Here is a 20,765-nt window from a genome sequence, read left to right as displayed (position 1 = left end):
GCTGAGAGCCAAGTGGGAAGGTGATATCGGGCGACCGATACCTGAGTCGACGTGGCCGCAGCTAATGCGGCGGGCGTGGAAGGGCACTAGGAACGCCAGGTTCCAGTTGATCCAGTTTTTTACTCAACACCGAGCGCACCTAACGTCAGTTAAGATCTCGCAATATTTTGAAGGCGCGTCTTCGCTCTCTCCTAGATGCGGGACAGCGGAAGCGGACTTCGCACACATGTTTTGGTCCTGTGGTGAGCTAACTGGTTACTGGGAAGCGGTGATGGCCTGCCTGAATGCTGTCACGGACCGGCAGATAGACGCGGATATGGGCGCTTGCTTATTGTTATGGTTCCCTCACACCCCCCGTACTCGCGTTACCAGTAAGTTTTACGATTTGGGCTTGATACTGGCCAAACGAGAGATCACCATGCACTGGAAATCCAGCCAGGGACCCAGCTACTTGCGTTGGAGGACCACCCTGGTGCGATGGGCAAAGGCGGAGAGCGCGTTGCGGCTGTGTTGGACCCGGCCTCGTGGCTTGGTGCACCTCTGTCCCTCCACACCCTGCGAGCGTAGGCCTGCACCCCGAGACCCCTGTGCAGCATCCCCGTGAGTGTAGCCTGAACCCCGAGCCTGGTCGTCATACTCCCCGTACACCTAGATCCCCCGAGAACCTCGACCAGGCCTGCCTTTCCCGCTCCTCGCCCGGCTCCGAGCGCCTAACCTGGCCTGCCCCACAAGGCCCGGACGCCATCTTCCCTTCCCGACATCCCTGTCTCCCTGGGCCTAGCGTGACCCCGGCCCCAGCGAAACCCAGACTCCAAAGGCGCGCCAGTCCCCGCCAGGGGGTAAAGGGCTCCCCAAGTGAGATAAGCCGGGGAGTTTCGATAGCACCTCCGGCCTCCCCTGAGAACCTGGTATCCATCACACCTTTGGCCCTCCCCTGTGGGCCAGTTTCGATCACCCTTCTGGCCTCCCCGAGGGCTGGCTCCAGACCCGCTGGGCGTCTGGGAATTCCCGGACCCATCCTTTCAAAGGGATCAAAGAGCCAACCGCCGGACCTCGCCAACGGCCAGCCCCCAGGGCAGGAGACCTCTGCCTGCGAGGGTCCGGAGATCAAAGAGCGAAAGAACTATAACTGGGCCCGCCCGACAACTAGCGGGCAGTTGTATCTTGGACCTGAAGCCCTGCTGATCTGATTGCGGCTGACCCTAAGAAGAACTCATCTGGAACCTCGGAGCCCTGCTGACGCTGTCGCGGCTCAAGCTGAACTGTACCCATCGGAGCCCTGCTGACGCTGTCGCGGCTCAAGCTGAACTGTAACCATCGGAGCCCTGCTGACACTGTCGCGGCTCGAGCTGAACTGAACCATCGGAGCCCTGCTGACGCTGTCGCGGCTCAAGCTGAACTGTACCCATCGGAGCCCTGCTGACGCTGTCGCGGCTCAAGCTGAACTATATCCGTCGGAGCCCTGCTGACGCTGTCGCGGCTCGAGCTGAACTGAACCATCGGAGCCCTGCTGACACTGTCGCGGCTCCTCACGAACTTCTCCAGATCGAGCCCTGCTGACCTCGTCGCGGCTTGAGGAGTGCTCTGGTCCGGCTGGACCATCGAGATCACCATCACGACCGAGCCGACTCGACGGAGGTGAAGCAGCCAGTACGCCCATCATCCCGTACCCCCCGGCTCGAGGATTGAGAGCTGTGCGTAGGGTACGCCTCGTACTGTCCCAGAGACTAAAAGACTGTCCCGCTTCCCCCTTCCCGATTCCTCAACGACTTTGTGGTCCCTAGACCACTGTGTACATAAGAGTGTTTCCTTCGTCCCTTTCTTATATAAAAGAACTTGTTACTTCAACCCAACGGTGTGGTGTCTGTCCGTAGTGTGGTGTGAGCTCAGTGTGTACGATCCTAGACTCGAAGTCCTCCCCGGTGGGGACCTCACAATCAAGACTCGGCAAGTTCTGTGGGAGAGGTGGGTCTTGGGGTGACTGGGTGAGCATAACCTGGCCCTCTGAGATCGCCCCTTCCAACATTGGTGGCAGCGTCGCGATAAGAACCTACGTCTAGGGATCGTACAGCACTGACACACTACCCGAACGAAGAGCAACCATGAGCCTCACGAACGACGAGACCACCTTCCAGATGGAACTCCTGAAAGACTATTCTCACCGTGAGCTTAAACAATTCTGCAAAGATCTCCATATCCCGTCGACGGGATTAAACACCAAAGAGGACTTTCAACAAGCTCTAACAGCCTGGGTGGAGGCCGGAGCCCAACCTCCAGCACCGACAGAAGTCGATGGAGGGGGAGCACCCCTGATCGAAACCCACGCCCTAGAGCGAGAAAGAACGGAGTCCCCGATGCGGACTCCCAGCACGGAAAGAGGCCTATCCCGGGAAGAGATGACCGACCGAGAGCACAACAGAAACCACGAGCTAGAACTAGCCCGTTTGAAGATGGAAGGAGAACTCAAGCTGGCCGAGAAAAAGCTAGCCATCGAGCAGTTGCGGCTGCAAGGAGAACTGGAGGAAAAGAAACTCCAGCGAGAACATGACGGAAAGAAGCTCCAGCTGGAGCACGAGCGCAGCATATTGGAAATAGAACTAAAGGCCCGGAACGAAGGCAACAAGACAGCAGCGACCCGAGAGTCTGTTCCCCCGGTGGAACCCAAGGTCCACATTCCCAAGGATGTGGTCAAAGAATATTATAAAAACGATGACATCCAGCAATGGTTCAAGGCCTACGAGGTCGCCATGACCTCACACCGAGTTCCGCAGAAAGATTGGGGAGCCGGGCTGTGGGGTCGATTCCTGAGTGAGGGGAGAGACACCCTACTCGACCTCCCGTCCGCCGAACAGACCTCCTACAGCCACATGAAAGAAGCCCTCCTCACAAGGTACGGGCTCACCCCTGAAATGTACCGCCAACGCTTTAGAGACTGCAAGAAGATCCCCGGCACCACATGGGTAGAATATGTCAATTTCTACAGCCGGGCCCTGGACGGGTGGATCAAGGGCAGCAAGGTATCCACCTTCGAGGGGCTCATAGACATCATTGCCTATGAACATTTGTCCCTAAATTGCTTCGTGGAACTCCGACAGCACCTCCTGGACAGCAAGTTGGCTGACCCCCGGAAACTGGCCGTCGAGGCCGATCGCTGGGTGAGCACCAGAGTCCCCCGGGGGCCCGGGGGAGATTCTGGCCGAAATGAACAGGGATCGTGCCGCCAGAGGGGAGGGGGGAATCAGAATAGACAGCGGGGTTCCCAGGTAGGGTCCCCACGCAGTCCCCCCAGAAACCAGCCAGGTACCTTGCCTCCCACAGCGCGCGCAGGGTTTCCCCCAGCTAAACCAGGGCCCGAGTCAGCCAAGCCTGCTATCATTGCCAGCAACCAGGGCATTATGCCAATGACCCCCGCTGCCCTCTGTTCAAGAAGCCTGCCGCTGCAGGGCCCCCAGTGCGCCACATCACCTCCGTAGCCCTAGAAGAGGAGGGGGGAGAAGAGGAGTTCGAGGGAGCTGACCCCGCAGCCATGATGTTAGTCTCCCTGGGTGATAGGGAGATGGTCCCAGGAGCCCCCCTACCCGACAATACCGAGAAATACCGACAGCAGGTGACTGTCAATGGCCATCACATAGGGGCGCTCCGGGATACTGGGGCCCTTATCACCGCCGTCAAACGGCACCTCGTCACTGAGGCCCAGATTGTTCCCCACATCTCCTGCAGGGTGATTGCAGCCGATAACTCCGTCCGCACCTGCCGGATAGCTCAAGTCCCGTTCGAGTGGGGGGGCGTCTCTGGGGAGTTACGAGTGGCAGTCCGCTCCGACATGCCTGTGGATTGCCTGCTCGGCAACGATCTGGAGAGCTCCCCATGGCAGCGGGTTGAGAAGAGGACCCACTTGGAGATGGTGGGCCTGCCCGAGTGGGCCTGTGTGAGTACCCGGTCGATGACCGCCCGAAGGGCCACCCCCGAAGGGGCGACCTTAGAGGTGGCACCGACTACCCCCGGGGACCCCGAGGTCCCAGAATCCTTTGAGACCCCTGAGCTATTCCCCGGGGAGAGCTTCCCTCCCGGCGCAGGGCCCCTCGGCCCCGACGTCGAACCGACCTCGAGCTTGGACGACCTTCCTGAGCTGGCCCAATGGCGCCAGGAAGGGGTACCGTACCGAGAAGAGTTCTGCTTGGAGCAGACCTCCTGTCCCTCCCTTGTGGGACTGCGGCAGCAGGCCGCCGCCCAGGCCGCCGGTGACCAGACCGGCTCCCACTTTATCTATTGGGAGAACGGCCTCCTGTACAGCGAGCAAAAGTCCGCCGAGCTAGGGTCCGGCCGAGTGCTGGTGGTCCCCCTGCGCTTCCGCGGCTTCCTTCTGAACCTGGCCCTTGATGTACCCCTGGCGGGACACTTGGGCCAAGACAAAACGTACCAGCGCCTGGTCACCCACTTCTACTGGCCGGGCATGCGCTCCGATGTGGAGGCCCATTGTAAATCCTGTCCCACATGTCAGTCCAGCGGGAAGAGCGGAGGGAAGCGCAAGGCTCCTCTCCAATCCTTCCCCGTGGTCAGTACCCCCTTTGAAAGGGTGGGAATCGACATCGTGGGCCCCCTCGACCCCCGGACATCCTTGGGCCACCGCTTTATCCTCGTCCTGGTGGACCATGCCACTCGCTACCCCGAAGCCATTCCCCTCCGAACGGTGACCGCCCCCGTAGTGGGGCGGGCCCTCATGGCCATCTTCTCCCGGGTGGGATTCCCCCGAGAAGTCGTCAGCGACCGAGGGACCAATTTCATTTCGAAATACATGAAATCCCTGTGGCAACAGTGTGGGGTGACGTACAAATTTACCACTCCATACCACCCCCAGGGTAACGGTCTGGTGGAACGCTTTAACCGGACCCTCAAGGGGATGATCATGGGTCTCGAAGAGCCCCTGAGGCGTAAATGGGACGTCCTCCTTCCCTGTCTCCTCTTCGCGTACCGCGAAGTCCCCCAGAAGTTCTGGGGTTCAGCCCCTTCGAGCTGCTCTACAGACACCCCGTCAGGGGACCCCTCACCCTGGTCAAGGAAGGGTGGGAGACGGCGGCCCCAGAGCCCCCTCCGGATGTATTTCGATACATTCTGGCCCTCCGGAATCATACGAGGAAGTTCAGAGAACTGGCCGAGGCCAACCTCGAGGCCAGTCAAGAAGAGATGAAACGGTGGTATGATCAAAATGCCACTCTGGTCGAGTTTCAGCCCGGACAGCAGGTCTGGGTGATGGAGCCCTGTGCCCTGCAAGACAAGTGGACAGGGCCCTTCAAGGTGGTAGAACGCAAGAGTCAGGTGACCTACCTCGTCAATGTAGAGTCCCCCAGGAACCCCTTGCGGGTCCTCCATGTGAACCGCCTCAAGCCCCACTTCGCCCGGTCCGAGTTGAGCTTACTCCTCGCCACGGACGATGGGGAAGAAGAAGAAACGGAGCCTCTCCCCGATCTCCTGTCCACCCAAGAAAAAGATGGCTCCGTAGAGGGCGTGAGTCTCTCCTCCTCCCTCTCCCCCGAGCAGCACGAGGACTGTCGCCAGTTGTTGGGACAGTTCTCGGACCTCTTCTCCCTCACCCCCGGCGTCACCAGCTGGTGCGTCCACGATGTGGACACCGGGGACAGTCCACCGGTACGGCACAGAGCCTACCGCGTCCCTGACAGAGTTCGGGCCTGCATCAAGGCCGAGGTATCGAAGATGCTAGCTCTCGGGGTGGTCGAAGCCTCTGACAGCCCATGGGCTAGTCCCGTGGTCCTGGTTCCGAAGGCAGCCGCCCCCGGTGTGGTTCCCGAGCTGAGGTTCTGCGTTGACTACCGCGGGCTCAACGCAGTCACCAGAACCGATGCTCATCCCATCCCCCGAGCCGACGAGCTTATCGATCGCCTCGGGGCTGCTCGGTTCCTAAGCACGTTCGACCTGACCAGTGGCTACTGGCAGATCGCCCTCACCGAGGGAGCTAAGGAAAGATCCGCTTTTTCCACCCCGGATGGTCACTACCATTTCCGGGTGATGCCCTTCGGGATGAAGAACGCCCCCGCCACCTTCCAGAGGCTGGTGAACCAGGTACTGGCGGGGTTGGAAGAGTTCAGCGCTGCGTATCTGGACGATATCGCAGTATACAGTTCCCACTGGCCCGAGCACCTCCAGCACCTCTGGGCGGTGCTGACCGCCCTGAGGAGGGCGGGTCTCACCATTAAGGCAAGCAAGTGCCAGATCGGGCAGGGGTCCGTAGTCTACCTCGGGCACCAGGTCGCAAGCGGCCTCGTAGCCCCCCTCCAGCCCAAGATCGATGCCATCGTGGCCTGGGAGGCCCCCACGACCCAGACGGAAGTGCGGGCATTCCTAGGGCTCACGGGGTACTACCGCCGGTTCATCAAGGGGTACGGTAGCATCGTAGCCCCCCTCACGGAGTTGACCTCCAAAAGCCAGCCAAAGAGAGTCAGCTGGACCCCCGCCTGCCAAGAGGCGTTCGAAACCTTAAAAGACGCCATGTGCACGGTCCCCATTCTACAGGCCCCCGACTACTCAAGAGAGTTTGTAGTCCAGACGGACGCGTCCGAGCATGGCATCGGAGCTGTCCTGTCCCAGGTGAACGAGAATGGCCTAGACCGACCAGTGGCATTCATTAGCCGGAGGCTACTCCCTCGAGAACAAAGGTGGAGCACCATCGAGCGGGAGGCCTTCGCGGTGGTTTGGGCCCTGAAGAAGCTGAGGCCCTACCTGTTCGGGACTCACTTCCAGGTCCAAACCGACCACCGACCTCTCCGGTGGCTAATGCAAATGAGAGGGGAGAATCCCAAATTGCTGCGCTGGTCCATCTCCCTCCAGGGGATGGATTTCACTGTTGAACACCGGCCTGGTTCTGACCACGCCAACGCTGACGGCCTGTCCCGATTCTTCCGCCTCAGCGAAGAGAACCCCCACGAGGATGGGTAGTTCTCCCCGCCTTCAGCTGGGGGGGATGCGTGTTGGACCCGGCCTCGTGGCGTGGTGCACCTCTGTCCCTCCACACCCTGCGAGCGTAGGCCTGCACCCCGAGACCCCTGCGCAGCATCCCCGTGAGTGTAGCCTGAACCCCGAGCCTGGTCGTCATACTCCCCGTACACCTAGATCCCCCGAGAACCTCGACCAGGCCTGCCTTTCCCGCTCCTCGCCCGGCTCCGAGCGCCTAACCTGGCCTGCCCCACAAGGCCCGTACGCCATCTTCCCTTCCCGACATCCCTGTCTCCCTGGGCCTAGCGTGACCCCGGCCCCAGCAAAACCCAAACTCCAAAGGCACGCCAGTCCCCGCCAGGGGGTAAAGGGCTCCCCAAGTGAGATAAGCCGGGGAGTTTCGATAGCACCTCCGGCCTCCCCTGAGAACCTGGTATCCATCACACCTTTGGCCCTCCCCTGTGGGCCAGTTTCGATCACCCTTCTGGCCTCCCCGAGGGCTGGCTCCAGACCCGCTGGGCGTCTGGGAATTCCCGGACCCATCCTTTCAAAGGGATCAAAGAGCCAACCGCCGGACCTCGCCAACGGCCAGCCCCCAGGGCAGGAGACCTCTGCCTGCGAGGGTCCGGAGATCAAAGAGCGAAAGAACTATAACTGGGCCCGCCCGACAACTAGCGGGCAGTTGTATCTTGGACCTGAAGCCCTGCTGATCTGATCGCGGCTGACCCTAAGAAGAACTCATCTGGAACCTCGGAGCCCTGCTGATGCTGTCGCGGCTCAAGCTGAACTGTACCCATCGGAGCCCTGCTGACGCTGTCGCGGCTCAAGCTGAACTGTAACCATCGGAGCCCTGCTGACACTGTCGCGGCTCGAGCTGAACTGAACCATCGGAGCCCTGCTGACGCTGTCGCGGCTCAAGCTGAACTGTACCCATCGGAGCCCTGCTGACGCTGTCGCGGCTCAAGCTGAACTATATCCGTCGGAGCCCTGCTGACGCTGTCGCGGCTCGAGCTGAACTGAACCATCGGAGCCCTGCTGACACTGTCGCGGCTCCTCACGAACTTCTCCAGATCGAGCCCTGCTGACCTCGTCGCGGCTTGAGGAGTGCTCTGGTCCGGCTGGACCATCGAGATCACCATCACGACCGAGCCGACTCGACGGAGGTGAAGCAGCCAGTACGCCCATCATCCCGTACCCCCCGGCTCGAGGATTGAGAGCTGTGCGTAGGGTACGCCTCGTACTGTCCCAGAGACTAAAAGACTGTCCCGCTTCCCCCTTCCCGATTCCTCAACGACTTTGTGGTCCCTAGACCACTGTGTACATAAGAGTGTTTCCTTCGTTCCTTTCTTATATAAAAGAACTTGTTACTTCAACCCAACGGTGTGGTGTCTGTCCGTAGTGTGGTGTGAGCTCAGTGTGTACGATCCTAGACTCGAAGTCCTCCCCGGTGGGGACCTCACAATCAAGACTCGGCAAGTTCTGTGGGAGAGATGGGTCTTGGGGTGACTGGGTGAGCATAACCTGGCCCTCTGAGATCGCCCCTTCCAACAGGCTGCAACAGGCCAGGCGCCTAGACAATGACAAGGCCTTAGAGGTGGCTAGAGCGTGGGAGGCCCTAGTGATTGCGCTCCAGTTGCCTGAGAGCGAACTGAGCGAAGATGAGGGAGTAGCGACACCGTAGGGATATTATCTTAAGGGGTACCCCACTTCCAACGAGGCACACAATAACAACAAGTAAAGGCAGAGGTTCTGGGAGATCAGATCCCCCATTGATACGCACTACTTACCTTTTACTATTGGTTCACAGCTGCTTGAGAGAGAGGACAACGGCACACTGACAAGGGGGGTGGGACTCAGGGAGGGAACGGTTTGGGGGATTGTTATATATAAAAGGCATCTTGTCAGAAATGCATTGTTATCCTAGAATGTCGGTTATTACTGCATCATTTTATCCATTGTACTGAACTATTTTCGAACTTGACAGCCAATAAAAACTGTTTCTACAAAAAAAAATGTCTGGGATGACTGCTTTCAGAAACTATATTCTGGAGAGGATTGTGAGTCCGCGTGTAAGACAAGACTGGGAGGGAGGGATTGCCTTATAGAGCCAGTAATGGGAGACATAGTCAGCTTCACCCTAGAGGAAACTGTGACTGCAATTTGCTCACTTCAGACTGGGAAAGCACAAGGGCTGGATAAACTACCTGGAGATCTTTATCGCTCGGAGCCCAATATATGGGGCCAGTTGCTCCACTTAGTATTTAACGCTATTAACCGAAGGGGGGGACATCCCCGAGACCTGAAAGGGGGCAGAAATAATCCCCATATTTAAGAAACGGGGATATAGGAGACCCCTCACAGACCACTCACATTATAGGCCTATTAACCTTATAGATGTCACCCTGAAGGTTTTTAGCAAAATGGTTCTGTCACACATTCACTGTTGGATAGAGGAAAATAGTATACTCTCCCATCTGCAGGCTGGTTTTAGGGCTTCCACAAGCACTTTAGATCAGGTGTTCCGTTTCCTCATGCTTATTTGTAAGGAATTTACGATCAGGAGGGGACAACTGTATGTTGTGTTTGTTGATCTTAAATCAGCAATTGACTCTATAAATCGCATCAAGCTATGGGCCGCCCTTAGGGATCTTGGGCTACCTAGTGGCCTGCTTCAACTTCTGGTCCGATTACATCAAGGCAATTATGCCAAAGCTAGGTGGAACCCTGATGGTGGTCTTACTAACAATATAACTGCCCTAAAGGGGGTGCAGCAGGGCTGTCTTTTGGCCCGACTCTGTTCACCCTGTATATGAATGGGCTTATCAATCAATTATACGACTGTGGAGGTGATCAGCCTAAATTAGCTGATTAATTCCCTCCCTCTTATTTGCAGATGACACGTTGCTCATCTCTAAAACCCCAATGGGCATCCAGAAAGTCTTAAATAAGTTTGCATCAGCATGTGAGCACGGGGCCTTGAAATCAATTGGTCCAAAACGAAGTTCATGGTTTTTAACCCTTAGAAATCCTCTAAGGGGAAACTGAGGTTGGGCTCAAACCTTTTACATCAGGTCAAGGTTTTTGATTACCTGGGACTTAAGCTTACCGATAACATGGCATGGATACCTCAGATTCAGAAGAGCACCCTCACAGCCCAGCATGTGGACTGTGCATAACCTCATTGTGCCCTTTGTGTGAATCCATTGAACATTTTATATTTATTTGTCCCCACTATGCTCATATAAGAAAAAAGTGGATTATCCCTGTCTGTGGATTGTTGTTGTGCAATCGACCTGCAGATGCACTATGTGTGTTCAGATCTGATACAAGGTGTCTTGTGTTTACATTAGCTAGATACTTGCTTTATGCTTGGTGGCAGAGGTCTAAGATGTGAAGTTAACCATTTGGGCATGTGCTTGAAACACGTAGGAAAGGCATGACCCAATGTTCACACATGGGGATTGTTGTAAATCATGATGCATACGAACTGTCTTCGTGATCTGTTGGTGTATTTTAAATTACTATTTTAGCGTTTCATGAGGCCACAAAGAATCTTACCAGTAAACAATTTTATATACTACCTTTTAACGATGTTTAGAATCATGTAGTTTTATGATGTAATTTTTATTCTTTTTAAATTCAATGATTTAATGTATGATTTTTTCTGCATGTGAATGATAATGTTGATCGAATAAACTACTACTCTACCCCTATCCCCACTCATCCTCCCTGCCCTGGTCTTCTCTTTTCACCTCAATGTGCATCTTCTATAACTCTTAGCGATGCACTACTGGAGCATGTGTGTTGTCTCCTCGAAAAAGTTATTAGTTGCTTATTAGCTTAGAGTTAACTGTGCTCTGTTGCTAAAGCTGATAGAATCCCATTTATAGGAGCTGCAGATTAATGTATCTGTCATTTTTTCCTCTCTGTGTGTTGTGTTCTTCCATTGTGTGTGTGCCCTTTCACATTCTTTCTAGCTGATTCCTCCCAATGTTTCCTCACTCGATCCAGGCTACAATGTACCCCCATTCCCTGATTCTATTCCCTGCCCTTGCCTTCTAGGAAGAGAAAGGAATTTCAAATAAAGGTTTTGAGCTTGCATGGAGGAATTAAGACACAAGATTAACTGGGCAGGCCAATATGTTCTTGTGCGTGGTGCTATTCTGGGTAGGGTCTCAACCATGACTCGATTAGGGAAGGGACTTCCCTGAAAGACTTGGGAGCATCAGGGGCGTTGGGATGCAAACCCCTGCACACAATTATTTGCCTCCTTCGGCATATTTGGGTGAAGTGAAATAAGGCACTAAAATACTGTGAGTCTCAAAATAATGTTTATACCTGGACCTAGCAATTATGTTGCTCATTGTTTCTCTAGAATAGAATACAGTGGAAGAGAGAACATCAAGGAAAGTCCACAGATGATATTAAAGGCTTTGAAGTCTTTGGGAGCGAAGCTTGACTCAGAACTCCAGGGACCTGTATGCCCATGAAAACTACCATCAGGAGCTGACAAAACGGCGGCCCGAAATGCATTTGTGGTCCCCTTGTGCCTCTCATTGTTGAAAAATGCACCAGACCAACCTTGAGGGGAGAACAATACTGACTGGATGCCCGAAGATCAATAGATGGCAACAGAGTGGGGGTGCTGGTAACTGTGATCTGCTGACCGCTATGGGCACTGATGAATTGGGTGGCTTGTCGCACTTTGGGAGAGAGAAGGAGTGCCTGTGGAGGCAACCATGCCTGGTGGATCCCCTGGGTCAGAGGTGAGGTGCCGCTGTGGTTAAAGATGAACACGATCCATGCCCGCAGCCTGACAGAACTTATGTGGGAACCATGCGGTCTCCCTCTCTGTGAAGCACTGGGGGTCTGCCAGTATAACACTAGAATGGCTGCCTAGTCGTTGGGCTCTCCCAGGCCCATGTAGGGAAAAATACCCCCCAAAAAAGTAGAGAAGATGGGTCCCAAAAAAATTATAATTTGATTGAGGCTGCACAGGTGATGCTGAGGAGAGTGATTGCTGGAGGCCTGAGGCAGGAGGTGGTCTGGGATTACTTTGGGGGGCATCCTCTGTAGGGATGTGCTGAGAGTGAGGCACAGTGGCGTTGATGAATGAACAAAATGAATAAATACAAGACTTCATGGAATCCTGTGTAAATTACCCAAGTTTTACGTTAGTAAGTGATTTTAATTTTCACCTGGAGCTTTTGAACAACTCGGATATGGACCATTTGGTTGATACTCTTAGGAGTTTTGACTTTAAGAGAACCTACACATCTGGCAAACCACTCTCTGGATGGACTATTTACAAATAATCAGGAGCTAAAAGTAGAGAAGTTCCGGCCAGTAGTATGGTCAGAACATAAGGAAATCTTCTTTTCAATTAAGGTTTTTCCAAACAAAGATACTGGTAAAAATAAATCCAGAACTAATACATACTGGCCCTGGAAAAACCTTGGAGGAATTGATATTGTCCAAACGAAAAAGTTGAATACAAAGAGTTACTTGTGCAGTATAAGGTTCTAATCAAAGCAGCAAAAACTAAATTATTTCCCGAAAAAATAAGTTCAGCAAAAAGCACAACCAGGGAGCTTTTTGATCAGTTAAATCTTTGTCACAATGGAGCAACAGCAGTACCTTTAGACCTGACACAACCTTCTGTAATAAGCTGGCAGACTTTTTTTAGTGCAAAGTAAATTCCATCTTCCAAATTCTTTCACCCTCTCAAAACACACTGTGCATAGGAGGTGCTTCAATCCATGCTGAGGAGCTGGACTCCCAGAAAGTTCTTAGCTCTCTAGATATTCCACAATTTGAAAGATTTTCTTCCCTCACCAAGGAAAAAATAATCAGTCTTATCAATTCTATGAAATCTGGGCCTTGTCGGACCCGTGCCCTCCTCAGGTTCTCAATCTAGTAGCCAGCTCAGTCGCCGGTCCTCTCGTGGAATTATTGAATGAAATACTGACCACTGGTGGAAAAACCCTTTTTGGACCCAAAGATGGCGGAAAGCTTTAAGCCTATATATAGCCTACCTTTCCCTTCCAAAATACTAGAAAAGGCAATGAATGAGGAAATGTTAGCATTTTTAGATGCCAACCAGCTGCCCAACTAGGCACCGGGTGGCTTCAGAGCTAAGCATTGCACGGAATCGGCTTTGGTAGCAGCCTCATAGGAATTATAAATGGTAATCAACAAGGGCGGCAAAGCTGCATTGATTTTATTGGATTTATCTGCCACTTCTGATACGGTTCACCATTTACTCTTCATAGAACGACTCCATTTGCTAGGTTTTGGAAACTCTGCACCGGCTCTGTTGAGTTCATTTCTAAGTAACAGACAACAGTGTGTGGAGATGGGGGACGCGAGCTCCTTGCCTTTCTCCCTCCCCTGTGGTGTTCCCTAGGTGCCCTCCCTCGCCCGCAGACCACAACGTACAGCCTGCATATACTGGCCCTTTCAAGCTGGCATGTGACAGAGCCAAACTGCCCAGAAGGCCAGACCAACGCTGCCGGTGTGGGCTGGAGACAGTGAACAGACGGAGACAGTAAACATTGAAATGCAATTGATGTTACCATATTGCACATTTCTGTATTTTATTGCTTTTTATTGTAATATATTTAATAAATGCTAATAAACAATTTTAACAAAAAAATGCCATTGGTATGAACGTCGCACCCTCCAAATGTCCAATTACTGCCCTGTGGAATGGCGCAAAGTCTGCAAGTAAGGGAATGACGGTGCCCTCTACATGTGTGCTGGCCTTTGGACTGATCTACCATTTGTACGGCACTGTGACAGACCTATGAATGAAGGAGACTGACCAAACGCCCACATGTATTAGTATGAGATATTCGTATTACTTTTGATAATTAACATGAAGGTGGCCGAAAGCTGAAGCTCTCTCCATGCTAAACCTATAAAGAGAACTCAGATGCTGCCTAATGACCACTCCATGTACCAACCAGGAGGAAGTGCCGCACGACAGTAAATATTGTGGTTAGGAAACAGCACGTCACTGGATGTAAGCAGCCATTCTATACGTCTTTTATATGGAAAGGTTCTTGGAAACTGAGAAGCTTATCAAAACGTAAATTATGGAGCACTGTTACAATTATGTCTGCGAAAAGCTTCCTGCAAAGTGTTTCCTGCATCTTACACGCTTTAATTAGGAAATTCGTAGAAATTGCATGTTTTACCCAAAATCTGAATTTACTTTCATTACAATGCAGTACATCAAGGACACCGTTCTGTAGCTGTCAGAAGGCCTATAAAGCTTTTGTAGCCATTTCACAGCTTAAATATCGGACACCTTAAGACATATAAAAGAAAGATTATTCTAGCAGGTGCCACATACAGGGGCCTGTGACTGGTCCTCACACTGGGCTTACTCCTGGAAGACAAAAGCTGGTCAATGATTCGCTGAAGCCTGCACCCTGGACGACACAATGCAGTCTGATGTATGGATTCTGCTCTCCAGTCTGATTGCATGAGCTTCCTTCCTGAAGACTGAAGCCTATCTAGGATTTCTGAAGTTTTCACCCTGAAAGACGCTCCTCGTCTATGATTGCGGACGTTTGCATCCTGGATGCCACAGTAAGGACTGATTGCTGAAGCCCGCACCCCGAATGACACACGGTGGTCTATGATTGCTCACATACCATATGCCTTGTAAGGTAATTTGGGACATTTTTGAAGTCGCGCATGGATCATAGATTCAATATATTAAAAATGGTGCCCAAGTATCCCTTAGGAAATTGTCCTAGTACAGAGTATGTAGGACTCCGAATGCAATAGAAACAGTTGTGTGGATTCTCCTGCAGCTGGAGAAAGGATCTGAGAATAAAAAAGCTTGATGAAAGATACCAACGTCTTTGGACACATCTTATCCAGAATATTAAAGTTTCTTTCAAGTTCCAGCCATCTTATTCTACCAAGCAAGTCTGCTGCTGTTCCCGCCATACGAGGTAAGACCCGCCAGCTGATGGACCGTCCAAGAGGGTGATCTCCTGCTGGTGTTTTTTATTTATCAGGCGTAGTTTCTCTGTAACTGACAGTAGACTTGTTTCAAGTGTTTCGTCATCGTCTTGTGAAAGGCCACAGCAAATCAGTCCGATAAGCCACCGTTTTGAGGGTCCAACAGCACCGGTGTATCAGCCCATGCCATTGACAGATCTTCACTCTCACCAGAGATGGAGCACAAGAAAACAATGGTCTGTGTTTCAGGCCTCCACATTGGTTGCTGTTCTGTATGTAGGGAGCCTTGAATAGTTGCTCTGCCCTGTCCTTGCAGGACAATGGCAGGAAACAGATGCAAAATGCCCTTAATGCTTTCGGGAAGGAGGAGTGGAATGGGATGACGTATGTTCTTGATTGACTTTTGGGAGAATATTTCTCAGACTCCCATCTGGTAAGATGGAGGAGGCAAGCTTGGCTGGAGCTCTCTCCATAATTCCCCGCTCGAGAAGGACAGTCTGGTGTTCAGGTTTGTACTTTCCATATTAGAGTAGATGCATAGAGGGGCTGTTTACCAGGTACCTCTCCTTCCACAAGAAAAGAGGGTATCTCTTTTCTTTTATTCTTTTAAAGCTGTTCCTAGTTTACCCAACAGTCCCTATTGGTGAGAACCTAGGGTGTCCCTCACTCAATGCGAAATCAGTGGCATCCAGAACATCTTTGGAGCGCTCGCTTGCACCCTCATTGGTGGTAGGTTAATAGTGTTGGGTTGTGGTATCATTGACTGTTTCAAAGTGATCAGTTGCCTTATTTCTATTGATTAGTGGTCGCTAGTTAGTTTTAATGAAGAGTGGTTGTTACTATACCCCATTGTAAAATAAAATTATTTGCTTTTGTTCATGTTGACATGATTAACATTGTGACTCTTATCGTTCCTGCAAAATTATAATGCTTGCTCAAATGAACCCTACCGTATAGTACAACTTTCCAAGTTGTTACTGCGACAATCTTTTTTACCTCACTCTTCGTCTGTTATTTGTTGTCTACAGTTTTAAATGAGGCTGTATGTGCTTTCCATATAATGGAACATTTCTACTTCCTTCCTTGCCCATGTCGGTTGTAGATTTTCTAAGTTTAATTAAGTATTTATAAGTAATCAGCATAATTGCTAATTTTCTTTGTAATTATTTCTTTAGGTTTCTCAGAATATATTGTAAAACACAGTCTTTCACAGTACAGAGCTCTCAGGTATTTACATTCTCCTTTCGATGCAATCTTTTTGAATATTTCAGTGTATATCTTTTTGCAGACTATCATTTCTTAATGCATAATACAATATTTGTTTCAGAGAAACATTCACAAATAGATTTACTTACATCAGGGTACAATAGAAATGTTTGGATGGGTATTCTCATATATATTCCCAAAGTGCCTTTTTGCCTATTGACTCTATGTAATCCTTGTGACCTGTTCTTCCTTGTCACGACTACACTTTCGCATTACCTTACTAATATTTCTCATTTCTTTTTTCTGGATGTTCAAAAAACACACTAAACCTCACCGTTCCCTGTCTTATAGTGTGGTATATATTGATGCTTTCTAGGGAGAACATGACTCCTCTGGGTGTCTAGTTTTTTAGGAATATCATAGTTTGATTTCACCACAATTTAATTTGGGCCCTTCCTTGTCACGGGCACTTGGCCCGCTCACACAGGTGGGGTACCATTTTTAGCAGGATACCTGGGGGAACACTGTGTGGTAGGACATTTGTATACTATCCTAGTGAGTCCACAACTTCCCACACAGAAATGTGAGTAAAATGTGACTTTTTAGCTAAATTCGAGGTTTGCAAGGGGTTCTGAGTAAGAAACTTTGGGTGATCCATGCAAGCCACACCTCCCTGGACTCCCCTTGGTGTCTAGTTTTCAGAAATGTCTGGGTGTGATAGGTTTTCCTAGATGACTCCCAATCCCGGCACTAAAAACACAGGTGCCCCCTTGCAAAACCAGGTTGTTCAGTAATAGATAATTTTGATGTCTCCACAATACGTTTTGGCCCTTTCCCTGTTGAGGGCACTTGACCCACCCACACAAATGAGGTACCATTTTAATCAGGAGACCTGGAGGAACGCTGTGTAGTAGGAAATTTGTGCCAACAGGTGATCCCACAATCTTCCCACATAGAAATGTGAGGAAAATTATTTGACTTTATATTTAAATTGAGGTTTGCAAGGGATTCTGGGTAAGAAAACTTTGGGACATTTACACAAGCTACACCTCCCTGGACTTCCCTCGGTGTCTAGTTTTCAGAAATGTCTGGGTATGGAACATTTTCCTAGATTGCTGCAGAGCCCTGGACCAAGTAAGGTTTTTACACCTCTCTGCAACGCAGCTCTGTGGCGCCTACTGGAGGTACCTGATTGGCTAGTTAGACCCCAGGGACCCTCAGGATTCAAGGGGACTTAATCCCCCAACTTAAAACACGCCACGGGCACGTTTGCACAGTGGTGAAGGGAGGGGACGGGGCCTGAGGTGACATGTGTCCAAACACGCCCGGTGGTGCGTTTTAAGTTGGGGAATTAACACCCCTTTAATCCTGAGGGCCCCTGGGGGCCAACTAGCCTATCAGGTACCTCCAAAAAGCACCAGAGGGCTGCATTGCAGGGAGGTGATCCAGGCCACGCCCCTTTTTACACCTCTCTGCAACGCAGCTCTGTGACGCTTACTGGAGGTACCAGGTGGGCTATTTGAACCCCAGGGACGCTTAGGATTCAAGGGGACTTAATCCCCCAACTTAAAACGCGCCCTGGGTGCTTTTGCACATTGGTGAAGGGAGGGGGCATGGCCTGAGGTGACATGTGTGCAAATACCCCTGTGGTGCGTGTTAAGTTGGGGAATTAATTTCTCTCCAATCCTGGGGGACCCTAGGGCCAATTAGCCCACCAGGTACCTCCAGTAAGTGCCAGAGGCCTGCGCTGCAGAGAGGTGGTCCAGGCCACACTCCTTGTTACACCTCTCTGCAACACAGCTATGTGGCGGCGCTCACTGGAGGTTCCTGGTGGGCTAGTTGGACCCCAGGGACCCGCAGGATTCAAGGGGACTTAATCCCCCAAATTACAACGCGCCAGGGGGGCGCGTTTGCAGAGTGGTGGAGAAAGGGGGCATGGCCTTTGTCTACCTCTCACCAATCCCACTGCTTGGGGCTTACTTGAGGTAAAAGGTAGGCTAGTTGGTCCCTAAAGGATCCCCAGCAGTGAATGGGACTTCAATCCCCATCCAAGAGCGTCCCAGGGAGTGCGTTTGTAGAGTGGTGAGCAGAGTGGGCATGGCCTGTTACGAGTACTTACCAATGCTGCTGTGTGGGACTGACTGGAGGTAATAGTTTGGGAAGTTGGACCCCAGGGATGTCCTCGGGGGCCAACTACCCCACTTGTTACCTCCAGTACGTCCCACACAGTGGGATTGCTAAGACGTCTTTGGAGGCCATGGCCTCCTTTCTCTATCACTCTGCAAACGTGCCTCGTGGCCAACTACGGGATGGGGGGTGAAAGCTAAATCAGTCCTGAGAGAGTTTGGGGGCTAAGAATCCCTCTGGGTACCTTCTGTAAATCCTGCGCAGCGGAATTCCTGAGCTTTGGTTGGACGCACAGCACCCTTTCTCCACCACTCTGCAAACATGACTACTTGTTAAAGTAGCATATTTTTGCACCTATGATTTAGAGGTAGTTTTAATCCCCCTGCCCTATTATGTACTAGGGCCTTACAGGAGGTCATGCTAATCACAGGGCTACCACAATGAATAGTGTTCCCTAGTGTATGTAGGTGTTTTGACTGTATTCTAAGTGTCTTTTAGCATAGCACTGGCTCATATTACATCACTCATGACATGGTCAGTGACATCACTGATGACATCTCAAATAACATTACTCATGACATCATCCACGTGATAATCTGATGCACATACTGATGCCCTAATATAGTGATGTCATCAGTGATGTTATTTGAGATGTCATCAGTGATGTCATCAGTGATGTCACTGACAATGTCATAAGTGATGTAATATGTGACATCATCAGCAGTGCATTGCTGGCGCGAGAGTTATAGTTAGCTCAACTAACTATAACAGGCGAATTTCTCTGGTTTTATATGAGTTAAATGTCCAACTAACTATAACATCCCTGAAACCTATGTTTTTTTTGCGAATTTCAAAGGTTTTTTTAAATGCTAATTCCTAACTATAACGTCTGTAAAACCTATGGTTTTTGCAGTGAATTTCTAAGGTTTTTTAAATGTTAATTTAATATTTTAATATTTATAAAACCTATATTTTTTCTATTTTTATTTGTAATATTTTGGAACTCTATTATCCTTTTTTGTAACTTTAAAAATTATGTAATGTTTTATATCTTCCCCCAAAAATATGTATATCTTTTTTTTGTTTTTTTTTTAGAAAACTGCAGTCCCGTACCGGTAGAGTACCAAGCTACATCACCACGCGAATCCTAGCCGCCATATTGCTAAACTCGTAAATGATGCGCATTTCGTATCCGATGGGTTTGTGGCACCACGTCCCGCGTAAATTCATATACGTATAAGTTCGCGCCAGCTGCTACTTTGGTATCCGACAGTGACGCAGTACCAAGCCACGCGTTACGTCATGTATGTATGGGGTCGCGCCCGCTGCGTGTTGCATATGCGACGAGTGCACGCTGCCAGGCCCTGTGTTACATCATAGACGTGTGGTGTCGCGCCGGGTACGCCATTCCCTCATTTTTTTAATGTCCTAAAACTATATCTAAATAACTTTAAAGTGTATATGAGAGCAAGCGATAATCTAAAATATTTTAAACATTTATATATTTCTAACTGTAATAAACTTCTATTATGATAAATATATTTTCTCAAAATACCGTTGGGTGCGGCCTCCTTGCGCGCTCGATGCGCGATTGCTATGTGACCTTAAAAAAAAGCATTTGATCAGTTCATAACATTTCCCATTGTAACAGTTGGAGGACCGCACTCATTTTAGTCATTCTCTCTACAGCGTTTGATGAGACACACCCCTTCTGCTTAGAGAGCTTTTTTGAAAAGTTTTTATGCTGTGTACACATATCATATACTACACACAAAATGCAACGATCATCTTGATCAATATTCATGGTCTGTACATTAGCCTTCCACGTGTGATGGCAATGCATCTGAAACGTTACATCTAAAAACAAATGTGTGTTACACATTGCCCCTGGTGGGTGTGTGTGTGTGTGTGTGTGTGTGCACATGATTAGGCTGCCTTTTGGCCTGGGTATTGGTGGCTCGAAGGGGTATCATCAGCCACGGGCAGAGTGCACATCCTAGATCACATGTGACAAACAGTAAAGAGTAAAGTGTAGATTTGTGTTGCAGTATGCTCTGTTGTCAGGCTTTACCAATATAGTAGTGTGTCATATGTGGGTCTTTCAAATTCACATTTGACATGCATTGCTTAACTGTAATGTAATGAGCATTATCACTATGTATGACGTAGCCTCACTACTGATCCTCCCTCCGTCCGAGCACATTCACATGTGTGCGCTTCGCGACAGCAACACTTTCAATAATACCGCACATCATTGACATGCGTCTGCGCATATCCACAAGCTTGACAACGACATGTGATGTTGTCCACTCAATGTTTTCGAACAGCATCTCATTAGCGAAAGTTGCTGCCCTCCCGGTACATGCTACATTAATGTAAATTGCGCATTCTGCGATGTCAAAACTGCAACAGAAACACACATAAGTACACTTCCTGGCCAGGCAGGAACTGAACAATGCCCTGGTCCCCGGAAGAATTATTCACACCCCTACGCTGGCCTGGCGTAC

The sequence above is a fragment of the Lissotriton helveticus genome, chromosome 1_1, assembly GCF_964261635.1.
Source record: "Lissotriton helveticus chromosome 1_1, aLisHel1.1, whole genome shotgun sequence".
Classification (NCBI taxonomy): Eukaryota; Metazoa; Chordata; class Amphibia; order Caudata; family Salamandridae; genus Lissotriton; species Lissotriton helveticus.
This window is presented reverse-complemented; position numbering follows the sequence as displayed.